This window comes from Lissotriton vulgaris, chromosome 5 (genome assembly GCF_964263255.1).
Source record: "Lissotriton vulgaris chromosome 5, aLisVul1.2, whole genome shotgun sequence".
NCBI lineage: Eukaryota > Metazoa > Chordata > Amphibia > Caudata > Salamandridae > Lissotriton > Lissotriton vulgaris.
The window spans coordinates 1,919,887,268-1,919,904,022 of NC_141693.1; the positions used below are offsets into that span (position 1 = coordinate 1,919,887,268).

The window sequence follows — 16,755 nt, forward strand, 5'->3', positions numbered from 1 at the left end:
GACAGCCCTGATCGCAGCAACAGATGACATCCGAGCCCTACGTTGACGAGGAGAAACGGATGCCCTCATCCTCCTTAACCTCTCCCCAGTTCTTTACACCGTCTTCTACCACACGCTCATCCAGCAACTCTGCCAGATCGGAATCACAGATGATGGGCTCAGATGAATGGCATCCTTCCTCACAGGTTGCACCCAGAGAATCCGCTTCCCCCCTTTCACATCGCACCCCAAGCGCACCATCTCTGGAGTACCTCAAGTCTCATCCCTCAGTTCCACCCTCTTCAACATTTACATAACACATCTCGCAGGCGTCATCAAAGCACACAACATCAACACCATCTCCTACGCCTGTAACACCTAACTCATCCTCTCTCTCTCAGCGAACCCCACCCAGACAAAGACCAATTTCCACAACTGCATGATGAACGTCGCTACATTGATGAGAGACAACTGCTTCAAACTGAACACTGACAAGACAGAAGTCCTGATCTTCTGCAGACACACTGTTCTTTGGAATGATACCTGGTGGCCCTCTGAGCTTGTCCACACCCCTATGTCAAAAGTCCACGCCCGCAACCTCAGCATTGTACTGGACAGTGAGCTCTCCATGAAACGGCAGGTAAACACCGTTGCCTCAGCCCACTTCCACACGATCCATATGCTCTGATAGATCTTCATGTGACTCTGCATCAGCATACGAAAAACTGTGACTCAGGCCATCATCACAAGCCGACTTGACTATGGCACACACTCATTGCCGGCACAACCTCCGAACTCAGGTAAAGACTCCAGACAATCCAGAACACAGCTTCTAGGCTGATCATTAACCTGCCCAAAAGGACACATATCACTCAACAACCAGAGGACCTCCACTGGCTCCCTGTCCAGAAAAGCTGCATGTGTAATGTATGCCTATTTCTGGAGCATAAAGATGACGAGTGCATGGCTTGTTCATTGTTCAAAAACAAAAACACTCTTAAGACCATAGAAATCGAAGCCTGGCACACACCATGGAAATCGTGGGATGGCCATCATGGGCCCCCACTACATCACTTCCAATTTATACTCTGGGGAAGAACACGCTCTGGTGCATGAAGAGGGGCCCACATCACAAGGGCTGATCCCTGAATCTGGGCAGAGGGCCAAGACGATGCCAGGTACCATCGGTACAGTTGACCCCTGTGTAGAAGAGATCTTATACTCACCTCCAACAACCCTGCCATGATCTGCCACATTGTGAGCATACCTCAGAGCTCAGAAGGGACGAGAACTTTCTCAATCCCAATCAGGCGAACAGGCCACCGCACGGGAATGGTTCCAGCACTTCGCCAGCACTGAAGCATAAGTCGGCACCGACAGAGCTAATGGCACAGAAGCTGAAGTTGGTACGAACTGAGCTACCCCCACCGAAGCATTTGGCCATGTCTGAACTGGGGTGGCAGAGTGGGCTAAAGAACGGTGATGGATTAAACCCAGATCTGTTGACTGGGTGTGAGTGTTTGATTGATTCAGATGCTCCGTCCATCACCACCCACTTTTGAAATGCTTTGCTCGCCATAAGTTGGCAGGGTATGCTCAGACAGGGGTCCCTTGCTCATTTTGAAACTAGATTCAAGCAAGCCTGGCTGAAGACGGCTGTAATGCCAGAAACCGGTCCTAGGAAGCTTGTTTCCCGTCCAGGGAAGGCATGGCTTGGCAGTTCGGGCTGGACTGTTCCCATGAGGCAGAGGGTCAGACTGATTTGCATATGGCCATGTCTGAACTGGGGTGGCAGAGTGGGCTAAAGAACGGTGATGGATTCGAGAATGTCCTCGGTTATGAAAACTGAAAAGCATCACAGATACTCTTCTGACCAGAATAAAAGTCTCATTCATGGGTTTCTAAAGCCACACAAAGTTTCTGAAGACACACCACCGGCTCAAAAGAAACAAAAGACTCATACATACGTGATGAACAAAGTATTGTCTTTGAGGGACTACAACAATTTATCCAGCAAAAACAAAGAAAACTCCAAGAGACAGGCTCAGGAACAGTCCTTGCCACAGGGACACAGGTCCATTACTTTCTGCCCTCCGGAGTCACCACGCACACAAGTACCCTCTACACAAGAGGAGGAAGAGTTGGGAGATACAGGACACAGATTCCAGAGGAACACAGGACACCCACCCATCATGCCCCTGAGTCCTGGGATGATTATAATGTGGTCTTGCCTGAACCAGACATGGAGCTGCCAGCATCTACTAAGGCATCGCCGCCATATGACACCTCCTCATACCACAATGTCATCCAAAGAGTGGCAGAGTACCACTAACTCAAACTCCCCATGCACACCACAGAGGAGCCAGCTGACTTCCGAGTGGAAACACTTTAACGCACCGAATGCACAATTCAATATCTGCAATAGATTGGATCTGTCCTCCGCATGAAAAAAAGAGGTTTTACAAAAAACAAAATATTAAACCAGATCTAAGCGATATCCCTAGCGGTCTTGAATTTCACCCTTTTAAAGTAGTTGGGGTCATTAACTCTTCCATAAGTTGAGTGTCGGTGTTAAGTAGACACCGTAAACGACCTAGAAAAGTTACCCAAAAATATAATTTAAAATCAGGAAATTGAGCCCACCATTGTCTAAAGACCCTTTGAGTAAAGCCATGGATCTACGAGCTTTACGATATCCCCAGATAAAGCTACTGAATATTCCGTCCAGTTTTTTTAAAAAAAAGGTTACTAAGTAATAAAGGGATGATCCGGAATAAATAAAGAAATTTAGGGAGTATTTTCATTTTGATCAGGTTGATCCTACCAATAACATTTAAAGGAAGTTTATGCCACTTTTTTAATAACAAATGGTTGTTTTAACTAAAGCGTCATAGTTGATTGTAACTATCTCACTGATTTTGGATGAGATTTTAACCCCCAAGTAGGTAGCAGTCTGACACAGCCCTGATATTATGACTGTTGGTTTATAATTAGCAATTATTTGAGTTTTATTTAAATTTAATGTATATCCTAAAACATCTCCGAATCTACTAGCCTCCGTGGTTATCCCCTGTAAAGCCTTTGCAACATCAGCGAAGAATATCATCGGCGTATGCCGTTATTTTCAATGAATGTGTGCCGGATCTAAAAGGAATGATGCATGATTGAAATTGCAGAGCATGAAGGAATGGTTCCATTGAAAGAGCAAACAACAGAGGTGACAGGGGACACTCCTGGCGGGTGCCCCGAAAGATAGAAAAGGTAGTCGACATCAAACCTGCGTAGCTGATTCTTGCGGTAGGGCTATCGTATAGAGCTCGGGTCCATCTTACAAATTTGCCCCTGAAACCGATAGTAGACATTACCGACCAGAGAAAATCCCATCCCACTCGATCAAAAGCTTTCTCAGCATCCAATAGGATCATACCGAGTGGGGTGGACGCTGTCTCCGCTATGTCAAAGGCAGTTATAGCCGTATTAATATGGGCTGTAGAATCCCTACCCATTACGAACCCGTGCTGCTGTGGATAAACTATTTTTGGTATAAATGGAGCCAATCGGGTGGCCAGCACTTTATCGAATACTTTGGGGTCTGTGTTAATAAGCGAAATGGGTCAATAAGACCCACATTCGCCAGCCGGCTTGCCCTTTTTCAAGAAGACCAGTTTAGCAGTATTCCAGGAAATCGGGGCTTTCCCATTATCACCGATGGAGCTGACGACCTGATGAAGAAGGGGTGATAACTCATCAATACAGATTTTATAGACTTCTACAGGTAAAGTATCTTCCCCGGCCGCTTTTCCCGAAGGTAAGGAAAGAATAGCTTGTCGGATCTCTAGCAGACTAATATGTTCACACAGTTAGTCAAGCCCAGGGATGTTTTGCTTTTCTACCATATTATGATCCAAATAATCCTGAATGCTAGCCAGGGTAGGGTGGTTTTCTGGTGTGTATAGTTTCCTATAGAAATCTATGAATTGATCTAATATCTGTGCAGGCTGATCGTATGTGATATTCTTAGGGCCATTTAAATTTTTAATCAGAGTATTGTCTTTCTCATCCGCTGGTTTATAAGCTAAGATTTTTCCAATGTTATCTCCGCTCTCATATTGAGAAATTTGAAATTTGTGTAATTTTACACTGCTTTTTTCCCTAAGTATTGTTTTTAAAGTAGCTTTTAAGTGTCCTAACTTTAGTCCCAATTCTACCACATTAGGGGAACTCAAACGTAAAGCGTCCGCTAATAAAAGTTCATATGAAAGAATGTTAGTGGTCAACATTTTGTTTGTTTTACGGCGCTCGGAGTTCTGTCTAAAAATAAATTGTTGAGTAAACCCCTGAATACTAGCTTTACAGGCATCCGAGACAATAGTACATAGAGTGGAGTTAAGATTAATATTAATGAAATCTGCAAGAAGTAGCTTAAGCTGGGAAATAAACCCTGTATTTGATAATAGATGCCTGGGAAAAGAAAACATCCTAGGACCGGTTTGAATTTGTACTACATTAAACAGGAGCAGGATAGGGTTATGGTCTGAAGTGACCCTGGGCATAACTCAATAGAACTGCTATTCACAACTTTATCATTTGCCCAAGCCATATCAATACGGCAGCAGAGTTTGTGGGGTGCAGAATAATAAGTATAGCCAGCCACATTAGGATGGATACTACGCCAGATGTCCATGATATTATGAATGCGTGAGGCTCAACCTACTACCTTACCCAGGAGTAGAAATCCAAAAGAAAAAGGAGAAACAAGAGAAAAGACCAATGAGATAATAAAAGAGAAAGAGAAAAAAAGAAAAAAAGTATCATAATAATGTCAAATAGAAAAATTTGCATTAAGATTAAGATAAAGATAAGGATAAAAGTAAAAAAAAAAAAGAAAAAACGATTTCCTAAGCTTCTCTATTCTCTAGATTGAGCAAATGTGGAGAGTGCACTTTCGGCCTCCTTTTTCGTCAGTAAAAAAATAAGTATGGCCGCCTTTAATGACTTTAAAGCAGTCTGGTTCCTGTAGGAACACTTGCCCCCCAAGAGATGTGAACGGATCAATAAAGTTGCGTAGCTTCCACCGTCTATCCATAGTGGCCTTACTGAGATCAGAACGTACAAAGAAAGACAGGGTCTCAATTGTAACGGGGGAATTAGGCCTTGCTTTTTGTGATACTGCCTGTCTCAATAGAAAATTCCCAAGATAAATAAGAAAGGGTCGGGAAATATACTTTCCTTGTTCTTCTGAACAAGTTGTAACCTATAAAATCTCTAGAGTTGGGAATCCCAGTCCCAGTCGGATAGATCCGGGAATGCTTTCTGAAATAGTTTGACAACATAAGCCCTAAGATCAGCCCCCTCAGCCCCTTCAGGAATACCAAAAAGTCTCAGATTTAATTGTCTTTGGCGGTTTTCTAAGTCTTTGACTTTCAGCTGTAGGGACCTGACCTAGGCATCATGCTGACTCACAACAAATTCTGTACGGACTGACCCTTCTTCTATGTTAACGACCCCGTGTTGTATTCCTCCATTTCCTGTGAAATCCCCCCCCCCCAGCTTAAAAGTCATTTCTTGCAGGGAATTCTGTAGCTTGCTATTGTCATCTCGCAGCAAAAAGTGTTCTTGCCCCTCCTGTCGGTGACTAGTTAAAGTTTGTAAAATAATGTCAAGAGATGAACCAACAGACCCTTGTCCTCCCGAGGTGGTCGGCTCGGAAACCAAGGCAGAGGAATCAGATATCACAGGAGCTGATGAGGCAGGGGGATTAATAAAGTAGAGCTGGAGGCAGGGTTAGTGGTATTTAGAATTGCCTTACTTTAGGATATTGACTCAGTAGGTGAGGTTGAAGCAGGACAAAAGGATACAGGAGCCAATTCAGGGGATAACACTGGAGATATAATATTTATAGAAGGCAATGACGGTATATTGTCGATAGTAGAAGGGCCCTCTGGTGAAACGGAACAGTGTCGAGAGCGATCAAGGTCTGTAGGGTTAGTGCCAGAAAGTCGTACAGTCATATTTTTCACCAGCCCTTTGGCCTGTATCCATTTCCTAAGAAGGCTTTTTTCCACAAGGAGAATCTTCCTAGGGGGAGGGGTGGGGATTAAAGACGGCGCATTTGCAAAACCAAGAACTTTCCCTCTCTTATTCTTGGCTTTTAGCTTTAACTTGGCTTTGTCTCTTCTATCAGCCAGAAATTTGGCGGTATCTAGCGGGGAGCCAGTATCCGCCAAATCCTCGTATTCCTCATTGGAACCGTCTTCGCCAGCCCTTTCTTCTCCCATAACTTGCGGACAATCGGTAGATGTATCAGCTCCTTCACTAACCAAGCTCAGCATTTCATCAGGCGTCCCCACCGAGGGGGGGACACACATCTCTGAACAATCCGGGGCCAGAGTCAAGGCATGTTCACCCACTGGACCTGCAGGCTCCATAAAGATTGTCTCAGACCCAGATCCCTCCTCTGACCCCACAACATTAGCATGGTCTTCAACCCTCTCGAGGCCACGCGAATCCAACAGCACTGGTTCAGTTACCTGGAGAATTTCAACGCTACTATCTGAGCCCGGTACCGGATTAACAGTATCAGCCGGGGAAGCGGCTTGCTCGGTATGTACAGCTATATTATTGTCCCCATCATCCGCAACTGTATCAGTAACTGTGTCAGTTTCATCATCTCCCTTGCTATTTTTAAAGGTCCCGCTTTTGACAATGGCAGAGTTTCCTGAAACAATAACAAGCACGGGAGGCCAAAGCACTTGCTTACCCGATGGTACAGAAGCAGCTCTTCCTGGTGATGAAGTTGGCTCGAAAAACGGCGCCGTTGCATTCTTCGCGGAGGTCACCGTGGTAGTTGCCACCACCTCCGCCGTACCATTCTTAGTTGCACGTGTCACCCTGGACGCGTTTTTGGGGGCCATCTCAGCCCAAGGCACCCACACTGAGCACTCCACAGCAGGTATCGTAATGCGGGAGAGACCCAGCCGCAGCCAAAGACCAGACAAGCCGAGCGCCGACCCGCTGACCAACCGCGGGATAGTATGCCGGGTGATCAGCAGGGGAATCTGAAACAGCCGCTGCATCCGCGTCAGTAGTTTAGAAAAGAAGCTGGGAGAGTTAAACCATATTTAACAACAAGGGGTGGTGATGGACAGAGTTTCTGAATTAAGCAGAATACTTTCACCCAGTCAAGAGATCAGGGCTAGATCCAACACCGTTTTTTAGCTCACTGCACCATCCCAGCTCAGAACCTGGCTATATGCAAATTAGTCTGTTCCTGTCCCAGTGCATGATGGGAACAGGGCAAACCAAACTACCAAGCCAATTCTTACACTGGGAAGGAAACAAGCTTCCGGGGACCGGTTTCTGGCATTTCAGCCGTCGTCGGCCCGGCTTGCTTGAATCCTGATGGTGCAATGAGCAAGGGACTCACATCTGAGTATACCCTTCCACGCTTATGGTGGACAAAATATTTAACAACAAGGGGTGGTGATGGACAGAGTTTCTGAATTAAGCAGAATACTCTCACCCAGTCAAGAGATCAGGGCTAGATCCAACACCGTTTTTTAGCTCACTGCACCATCCCAGCTCAGAACCTGGCTATATGCAAATTAGTCTGTTCCCGTCCCAGTGCATGATGGGAACAGGGCAAACCAAACTACCAAGCCAATTCTTACACTGGGAAGGAAACCAGCTTCCAGGTTCTGAGCTGGGATGGTGCAGTGAGCTAAATAACGGTGATGGATCAGGCCCTGATCTTTGGGCTGGGTAAGAGTGGTCTGCTTAATTCAGACACTCTGTTCATCACCACCCCCTTTTTTGAATCGTTTTTGGCCACTATAGGTGTGGCAGGGTATACTCAGACCTGAGTCCCTTGCTCACTGCACCATCAGGATTCAAGCAAGCCGGGCCGACGACGGCTGTAATGCCAGAAACCGGTCCCCGGAAGCTTGTCTCCTTTCCAGTGAAGAATTGGCTTGGTAGTTTGGTCTGCCCTGTTCCCATGATGCACTGGACCAGGAACGGACTTAATTTGCATATAGCCAGGTTCTGAGCTGGGATGGTGCAGTGAGCTAAATAACGGTGATGGATCAAGCCCTGATCTTTGGACTGGGTAAGAGTGGTCTGCTTAATTCAGACACTCTGTTCATCACCACCCCCTTTTTTGAATCGGGTGAGTTAAACCAGCGCGGGAAATTCAGGTGAGTTACCTTTCAGTTCAGGTTGTAACTCATGGATCTCCAGTCACAAAAAAAGTCTAATAACCCGTTCACCGTTTCACCATTCGCCTAGGAAACATTGAGAGACGCATCTCCTTTACTCCAAATTTGTTAATGTTCTGCTGGGTAAGGTAAGTAGGGAGCCTCCAGCTAGCTGCTACTCCGAGGCATCCTCAGTCCGCCATCTTGCCCCTAAAATTTTGCTATAGGGCAACCCTGGACTTCCTGGGATTTTTAATGATGGTATGGCTAATACATGATCTGAACATGGTATAAAAACATTGGGGGACCTATATGGCACTCACGGCTTTTTGAACTTTGAGACACTTAAAATTTTGTACAAAGTGACAGAATCAATGAGATTCAAAAATATATTCAAATTTATGATTTTCTTATACGTAAGATGAAAGTACACGTAATCTCGGATTCTGATACCTGGGATTGTTTTTTCTCACCAAAAAATGAATCTTTAATCAGTATTGATTATAAGTGCCTCAATACTTATAAAGGACTACCTGGCCACCAGTTTTGGTACTGCTAATTACTTATGCAGATTTCAAAATACAACGCAACACGTCATTGCACTTTCCTTTCACAGTTATATTAATTCCACTTAATTAGAACCATTCTTTCATTTTTTTTGTAGCATAAAAAGAATACACATTTCATTCATTAATACATTCCTCATAAATAAATGTTAATAAACACATGAAAAAACAAAACAATTCAAAACTTAAACATGTCACCAAAGAATTCAAATCATACAACTAATTCAAACAATTACACCAGTTGGTGATTTGAACAATGCCTGTAAGCGCTATAGCAATTATTATTGTACAGTACATTGGGCGCTTATAACAGGTCTACTGCGGGGACAACTGTATCTGGAAGAAATTTGCTCTCGGAGTATGTTTCATGTAGTGGCACCCTCTCTAGAGCCTCAATTAATGTGGATCCCTCACATGCAAAATATTGGCGTGCCGACGCGTTTCAAATCCCCCTCTGCCTTAGGGGATTATCATCAGGGCTTAGACCATGGTGTAATCTTATCTTCTTTGCTTTGGTTCGATCTCCTATTAATGTTTTCTTGGGCACTGGGGTCTTCGTTTTCACTTCCGATGACTCCCACCTTGTTTCCTTATTGACGGTTTAGATCAAACCAGAGTACTTCATTTGGGACTTTACATTCCTCCTTGTGAGTGTTGTAGTCCTTTGATGTCATTTGCCCAAAGTGTCTAAGAAGACATTAATAGGAGATCGAATCATAAGCCCCTAAAGCAGAGGGGGATTGGACACGCGTCGGCACGCCAATATTTTGCCTGCCAATATTTTGAGTCACGCAGACAAAAACAGAGGTTTAGACTCACTGTGATAGAGGGATGCGCATGTACCAGAATACATGTTTTTTAGACAGTGACAGACACTGGCAGATTTAGCGACATAATGTGAGGCACACCGATGCATATTTTGCTACACAGTGACAGGAACATGCGTGCGCAACCAGGGTGACACACTGGGTGAAGAGCAGGAAGGTGTATGTGGCGGGAAGGACTTTTATTATTTTTTTTCTCCAAATGAAGTTCTGGAAAAACTGAGCAGGTGGGATTGGTTTCCAAATCACAGCATTCCCACGGACACAAAGCCAGGCAGAGGAGAGGGAGAGAAAAACAAAAGCAAGAGAGTGAGGTGAAGAGATCACGAAGAATGAGGAAACAGGGGCATAGGAAGAGAGAGCAGGAAAGAGATTAGCGAGACATCAAAGAGACAGGAGACAGAGAGAGGGAAATATGAGAAAGAAAGAGACAGCAGCAAAGCAAGCTGAAGGGAATGGAGAGATGGTCGAGGGGGCAAGAGAAAAAGGAAGCCTTGTAGCGGAAAGGCAAAAAATGAAGAAGAGAGGGAGAGGAGAGAGAAAAGAAAGAGGAGGCAGAGGAGCAAACTAGATCGAGTGACACATGGGGACTCAACAAGACAAATAAGATAAAAGGGGAAGGAGAAAGAAAGTGCATGAAAGAGTGTTGAAAAGTACCAAGAGACTGCGAAAGAAACGGCACCATATGGAGTCTGCTTACCAGCTGTGTCATTGCCAGTAGAGCCCACTCTGAGGGGGGTAGAGGGGCAGGCACCGGAATAAACTCCTGAGCTGAACACGAGCCAGAACGAACAGATGGACAACCAAAAGTAACCCTGAGGCTGCGATTCACAGACAGGAGGGGCTATCGCACACTGTGCCAGGAGGAAGTGCGAACACATTGCGATGGCCATCAAAAGGGATCACTTAGCGAAATTGCCTGGGTGGGAGCAAAGCACTCAAAAGAGGGACAATTTCAACCAATGCACCAATAAAAAGGAGGCATTTCTGAAGGGCACAATAAAGAACAAATGGCAATCGATAGGTGTGATTTAAGCCCGTAGTGTAGATACAGCATGTCTTGCAGTCAGCGCATGCACGCTGTCTAGGCTCAACCAAAACAAGCATTTGCAATGCAATAGGTCTTGCAGCATTAAAGTTTGAGTTATTGGCATTGTATATGACAATGTGTTGCATTACATTTTTAACAAAGTCTGTATTGGTGTATAAAGATGATTTGCAAGATGATAGCGATGGAGTGGGGATGGATGGATGGATTGATGGATTGATGGAGTGGGGGGATGGATGGATGGATGGAGTGGAGGGGATGGATGGATGGATGGATGGATGGAGAGGATAGGTGGTTTTAAAACATAAAAGGCATTGTCATTTACAATGCCAATGGCTTAAACTTGCGTAAACGCGAGATCTATTGCATTGCAAATGCTTCTTTAATATGAGCGATTTAAAAGTCTGTGGAGGCCGTTGCCTCAGTTTAATGCATGACTCACTTAAACTTCTGTGGAAGGGATGCCTGTCAAGAGTCTGGGGAGGAGCTAGAGCTGAAATTATTGTTAAGTGGAAAGAATGCTGTAAAAGGACGGAAATCCTGATATTGATAATTTCAAGAAAAAGAATGAAGTGAAAATGGCATGAATAAAGATTTTTAACGTTAACTTTTGGAGCGCTAATAAGAGATGCTTCTTTCTGGTTGTGCATGGGACTTTTCATCCAACCATTGCTCGACAGAGTGGACTTTATACTTTGAGAGGCCCCAGCCGCCCTGCACGCACCCCAGCACCAATTGATTTTCGGTGTAGGCTGTTGGGAGGCACATACTACAGGATAGAGAGGTCTGTTTACAAAGGCATTTATGAGGCCAGGAAGTAGTAATGCACGAATGCTCTTTCACATGCTATTGCACTTTTGTGAAACGGCCCCAAACGTCCAATTCCATATTAGTGAAAGTGCACACACAGAGTGCAGAGCTTTTTATGTGCACCAAGTGTGTATCATTTTTTTTTTAATCTTTTGGAGACAGTTCACAATGGCATGTAAAAGTAAGTACGTAAAAGACTACTACAGGAGCGCTGCTTCATATATTCCAATATGCCTTTCTGAATATGTCCCTCAGTGTTCTGCCATCGGACAGTGGCTGACTTTGCCCCTTCTCCACCTCTCTTTCAAGACAGTCTGCCTCTTGCCAATGCTTCTTTCCGCCCACGGAAGTAGAAACCCGGCACTGGTTAAAAGCTTAGCTCGCCGAGCATTAGGCATAATAGAAGGTTTGAAATGGTGCTACAGGTCACAGGAGTAATAAACGGAGGTGGAGGAGAGGGTCCCTGTGCCCATGTCGGGTGGAGAGAGGGTCGATGCGCCTGGGAGGTGGAGGAGAGGGTCGATGCGCCTGGGAGGTGGAGAGAGGGTCGATGCACCTGGGAGGTGGAGAGAGGGTCGATGCGCCTGGGAGGGGAGGGGGGGGGGGGGGATGGGGGAGTTGTCCCTGCGCCTGGGAGGTGGAGGAGAGGGTTCCTGCAGCTGAGAGGTCGAGGCGAGGGCGTTTGCATCTGAGGAGTGTTGGGGAAGGTCCTTGCGCCTGGGAGGTGGAGGAGAATGTTCCTGCATCTCTGAGATGGAGGAGAGGGTTCCTGCAACCGAGCGGTTCCTGGTGTGAACACAGGAGTCCTGCAGAAGTGGGTTCCTGCAGTGCGGTGCAGAGTGCTGCAGAGAACGGGGTTCTTTTAGTGGGACTGGGAAGAGGAGAGGCTTCTCCACCACAAGCCTGTGAGCCCTTACAATCTCGCCCGTCCCAGGTGTGCCACAAGATGCTCTCTCCGTGCAGGCAGTGTACCGGAGTGCTGCCAGCGGACAGATGCCCCTCACGCACCAGTAAGTGGGCAATAAAGGCAGGGGGCGTTATTCATGAATGCGGGTGTTGCTCTGGGAAGAGTTCCTTCAGTCTCAAGGTTGCACGAGATTCGCCGTGCATGGCCAGTAAAGATCTGCGCAATTTATATACTGAGACCTGTAGAGCTCTGTCCGGGAGCATTTTTGACAATGGGGCTCTGGGGAGCGAGAAAACATGGGCAAACGTTACATGCTAAATAAATGTCACAAAAGTATGAAGCAATCTATCTGAAATAAGATATAAAAACCATAACCACTGGGTTGACGTTACATTTCTGCCCAGGACACCAACCAACACATAACTCACTCCGAACACACCAGCCCGCAACATGGTGCAAACCAGACCCTCCTCTTTAGAAGGCCAGCGCCGTTCAGAAAAGCACTTTTCACACAACCCCTCTCTACCGGGCAACACCGACTGCTGCTATGAAGAACTCAAAGGGCAATTAACACACAAAAGACAGGCTCTTAAAAATATTATTACTGTGGACAGGCAGTCAAAGGGCACGAAAAAATCCATTACCAGCCAGCTTCAGCTCGAGCGATGTGGAAAGCTTCGGAAACAAGCAACAGTTTCCAACCAGCAACACGTAAGACAGCGAAACCAAAAGCAGCCCGGGCTCAGAGTGAGAGGGCGGGGGCTGCCCGCGCATGCGCTCTCCGAGCCCCAGCGCCAAAGCGGAGTGTGTCATCTGAAGTCCTGGGTCCCAGGAGGGAGCCCGAGACTGACCAACTGGCTGACGAGAAGACAGGGACACAGAACACGCAGAGCCCGGTGAGTGGAGTGGGGGGGATGTGTGCGCGTGTGTGTGTGTCTGTCTGTCTGTCTGTCTGTCTGCGTGTGTGTGTTGAGTGTGCCTGCGTGTGTGCCTGCCTGCGTGCCTGCCTGCGTGTGCATGTGTTGTGAACAGCCTGCCGGAATCTCCTCTGGGTAGTCCTTGAAAGCTGAAAGGACTGAAACGATTGCAATAGACTCTCTCTGCGACAGCAGGGGCTTCCGCGGACCACAGTTTGGGTGGGAAACACTGCTCTAGACTAATGTTCGCTGTAGACTAGTGTGCACTGTAAATTAGTATGCGCTGTACACTGGTGCCCGCCACAGAGTGGTATGTGCTGTAAAGTGGTGTGCATTGCAGAGCAGTGGTATGCGTTGTATAATGTTTTGCGTCCCAGAGTAATGTGCATTGTACAGTGGTTTGTGCTGTAGAGAGTTAGTATGTGTTGTAAAATGCTATACGCTATACAGTAGAGGGTGCTGTAGAGTAGTCTGTGCTGTAGAGTGTTATAGAGTGGTGTGGGTTGTATAGTGGTGTACATTGGTAAGTGGTGGGCGTTGTAGATTGGTAGATGCTGTATAATAATGTTCGTTGTACACTGTTATGTGCTTAAAAATGTTGCATGCTGTAAATTGGTGTGCAAAGTAAAATAATATGTGCTGTACACTATTGTACCATGAGCTGTGGGGCATTGTACAGTAATATGTACTGTAAAGTACTGTATGTTATAGAGTGATGTGTATTATAGAGTGATGTATGCTGTACAGTAGAATGTGCTGTAGAGCGGTGTATGTTGTAGAGTAGTGCTTTGTAGATTGATATGTGCGTAAAATGTTGCACACTGTAGAATGTTTTGCACTGTAGTGTTGCATACTGTAGAGCAGTATGTGCTATTGAATTGTATGTACTGTATAGTAGTATGCACTGCAAAACAATGTGTGCTGTAGAAGGGCATGTTTTGTAAACGGGCATGTGCTGTAATTAGGCATGCGCTGTCAAGGGGCATGCGCTGTAAAGGAGCATGCGTTGTAGAGGAGCGTGCGCTGTAAAACGACGTGTACTGTAGTACAACATGCATTGTACAATGGTATGCGCTGTAAAATGCTATATGCTGTAGAAGTTTATGCACTATACAGGGATGTGCACTGTACAGCATTGTGCGCTGTAAAGGGCGATGTGTTGTAGAGGACTGCATGTTGCAGAGCGATATGCGCTGTAAATTAATATGTGCTTTAGATTGGTATGCATTGTAAAGTGATATGTGCTGTAGATTAGTGTGCGTGCTAGAGTGGTGTGCGCTGTAAATAGGTGTGTGTTGTAGAGTAGTGTATGTTATAGAGTAGTGCTCATTGTACAATTAGGTGCGTCGTAGAACAATGTGCGCTTTAAAGTGTGCATTGTAGAGTGCTGTGCGTTGTAGAGTGCTATGCATTCTACAGGTGCGCATTTTGTAGAGTGTTGCGCGTTCTAGAGTGGTGTCCATTGTAGAATGCTGTGCACTGTAGAAAATGTGCGATGTACAATACTATGCGTTGTAGAGTGGTGTGCAATGTACAATGGCGTGTGCTTTAGAGCAATGTACACTGTAAAGGGGCGCGCGCAGTATAGAGGCGCATGCAGTATAAAGATGCATGCAGTACCCAAGTGCACCCTGTAGAAGGGTACATGCTGCAAAGAAATGCGCCCTGTAGAGACGTCTGTGCTATAGAGGGGTGCGCGCTGAAGTGTGTCATGCTGTACAGGAGTGTGCATTTTACAGTGGTGGTAGAGGCGTCTGTGCTGTAAAGGGCTGCGCGCTGTACAGTGATGCACGCTATAGTGTTACACGCTGTACAGGAATGTGCATTGTACCGGGATGTGCGCTGTAATGGGATGTATGGTGTAGAGAGATGCGCAATGTAGTAAGGTGCCTGCTGTAGAGGAGTAGGTGTTGCAGGCGTTGTACACTGTACAGTAGTACACGCTGTAAAACACCATACGCTTCAAAAGGCATGCAGTGTAGAAGGGCATGCGCTGTAGAGTAGTGCATGCTGTAGAAGCGCCTAAGCTGTAGAGAGGTGCACACTGCAAAGGGGTACGTGCTATAATGTTGCGCACTGTACAAGGCTGTGCACTGTAACAGGATGTACGCTGTAGAGGAATAAGTATTGTAGTAAGGTGCGCATTGTAGAGGGGTGGGCATTGTAGGAAATTTGCACTATAAAGTGGTGCACACTGTCGAGAGGTGCACGCTGTGAGGGCGCATGCTGTAGTAAGATGCGCGCACATTGTAAAGGAATGTGCAATGTAGATTAGTTATAGAACAGTGTATACGTAATAAGTATTAATAACGTGTAAATGAATTGTACTTTTCTAACAATATGGCATATTAATTTGAGCATTAGTTGGTTTGTAAGACTGTTTGTGATTTAAAAACTGCGTGGTCATAGACTGCAATACAGAATAATAATGAGAATGTGAAGTTATTTTGTTTAAGTGAGATTGCAAAAGCACTTAATGAATAGGATGGAATTGCTAATATACCTTTCAGTTGTTTGAGCTTTTATTTTGTGTTTCTTTATGTATTTTGCAGCCGTGAAAGCGTAAACTGCCACACATAAAGAGAATGATAACTTAACATTTTTTGTTCAGAAGAATTGTAGTTATTTTTAAAGGCTATTTAAAACACACATAATGTTCTAAGTCCTTTTAAAGAAAAATTAATAATGTCTGAGTTACATGTACGCAGTTTAAAAACGCTTTGTTTGTGCTAAAATGGCTTTTATGTTATAAGAAAGTTTCTACGAATATATAGCATCTAAATGGGCAAATGTCGTTTGAAACAGTTTCGTGTGTCCAAATTGAAGCCAGCTGTCCATGCATGACTGAAAATGAAACTGAATGTGTAAGCACGGCTAAGAACGAAACTAAATGTCTAAGCAAAAACATATTTTGCAACAACAGGGAAGTGCCATCTCGATGTAAATAGCTGTATGCCTTACAATGGTTTAAGCATTTGCCCTTCATTGAAGCTATATGTGCCTTACTTAACAAACGTATTGTTGTTTTAGAAAGCTTTTTTATTGTCTCAAGAATTAGCTTGTAGTATGGTGTATGCTGTAATAGAATGGTATGTGTTGTAGTGAATGTCTGCTGTTGAGTTGTATGTAATAGAGCGATATGTATTGTTAAGGGCAAAGTACATAGTAGTGTAAACTGCAGACTGGTATTGAATGCAAAATGCACATTGTTGTTAAGTGCAGAGTGCCTATTAAGTGCAGAGAGCAGTTTGCTGCTAAGTGCAGGGCACAGATTGTTTCTGAGTGCAAAGTGCAAATTGTTAATGAGTGCAGGGTGCAGATCGCTATTAAGTGTACAATGCTAAATGCACAGTGCATATTGTTGTTAAGCGCAGACAGCAGATTGTTACTGAAAGCAAGGTGCAAATTGCCACTGAACACAAAGTGCAGATTGTTGCTGAGTGCAGAGTGCTACAGCGCAGCGCTCCACTCTATAGCGCAGCGCTCCACTCTACAGCGCAGCGCTCCAC

General features: G+C 45.3%; 1 protein-coding gene across 1 annotated transcript in view; it reads left to right on the forward strand.

The window, feature by feature from the left end:
* LOC147717723 (pyrin-like) overlaps positions 1 to 16,755 on the forward strand; it is a 141,900-nt gene that overhangs the window by 63,179 nt on the left and 61,966 nt on the right. The window lies entirely within an intron of this gene.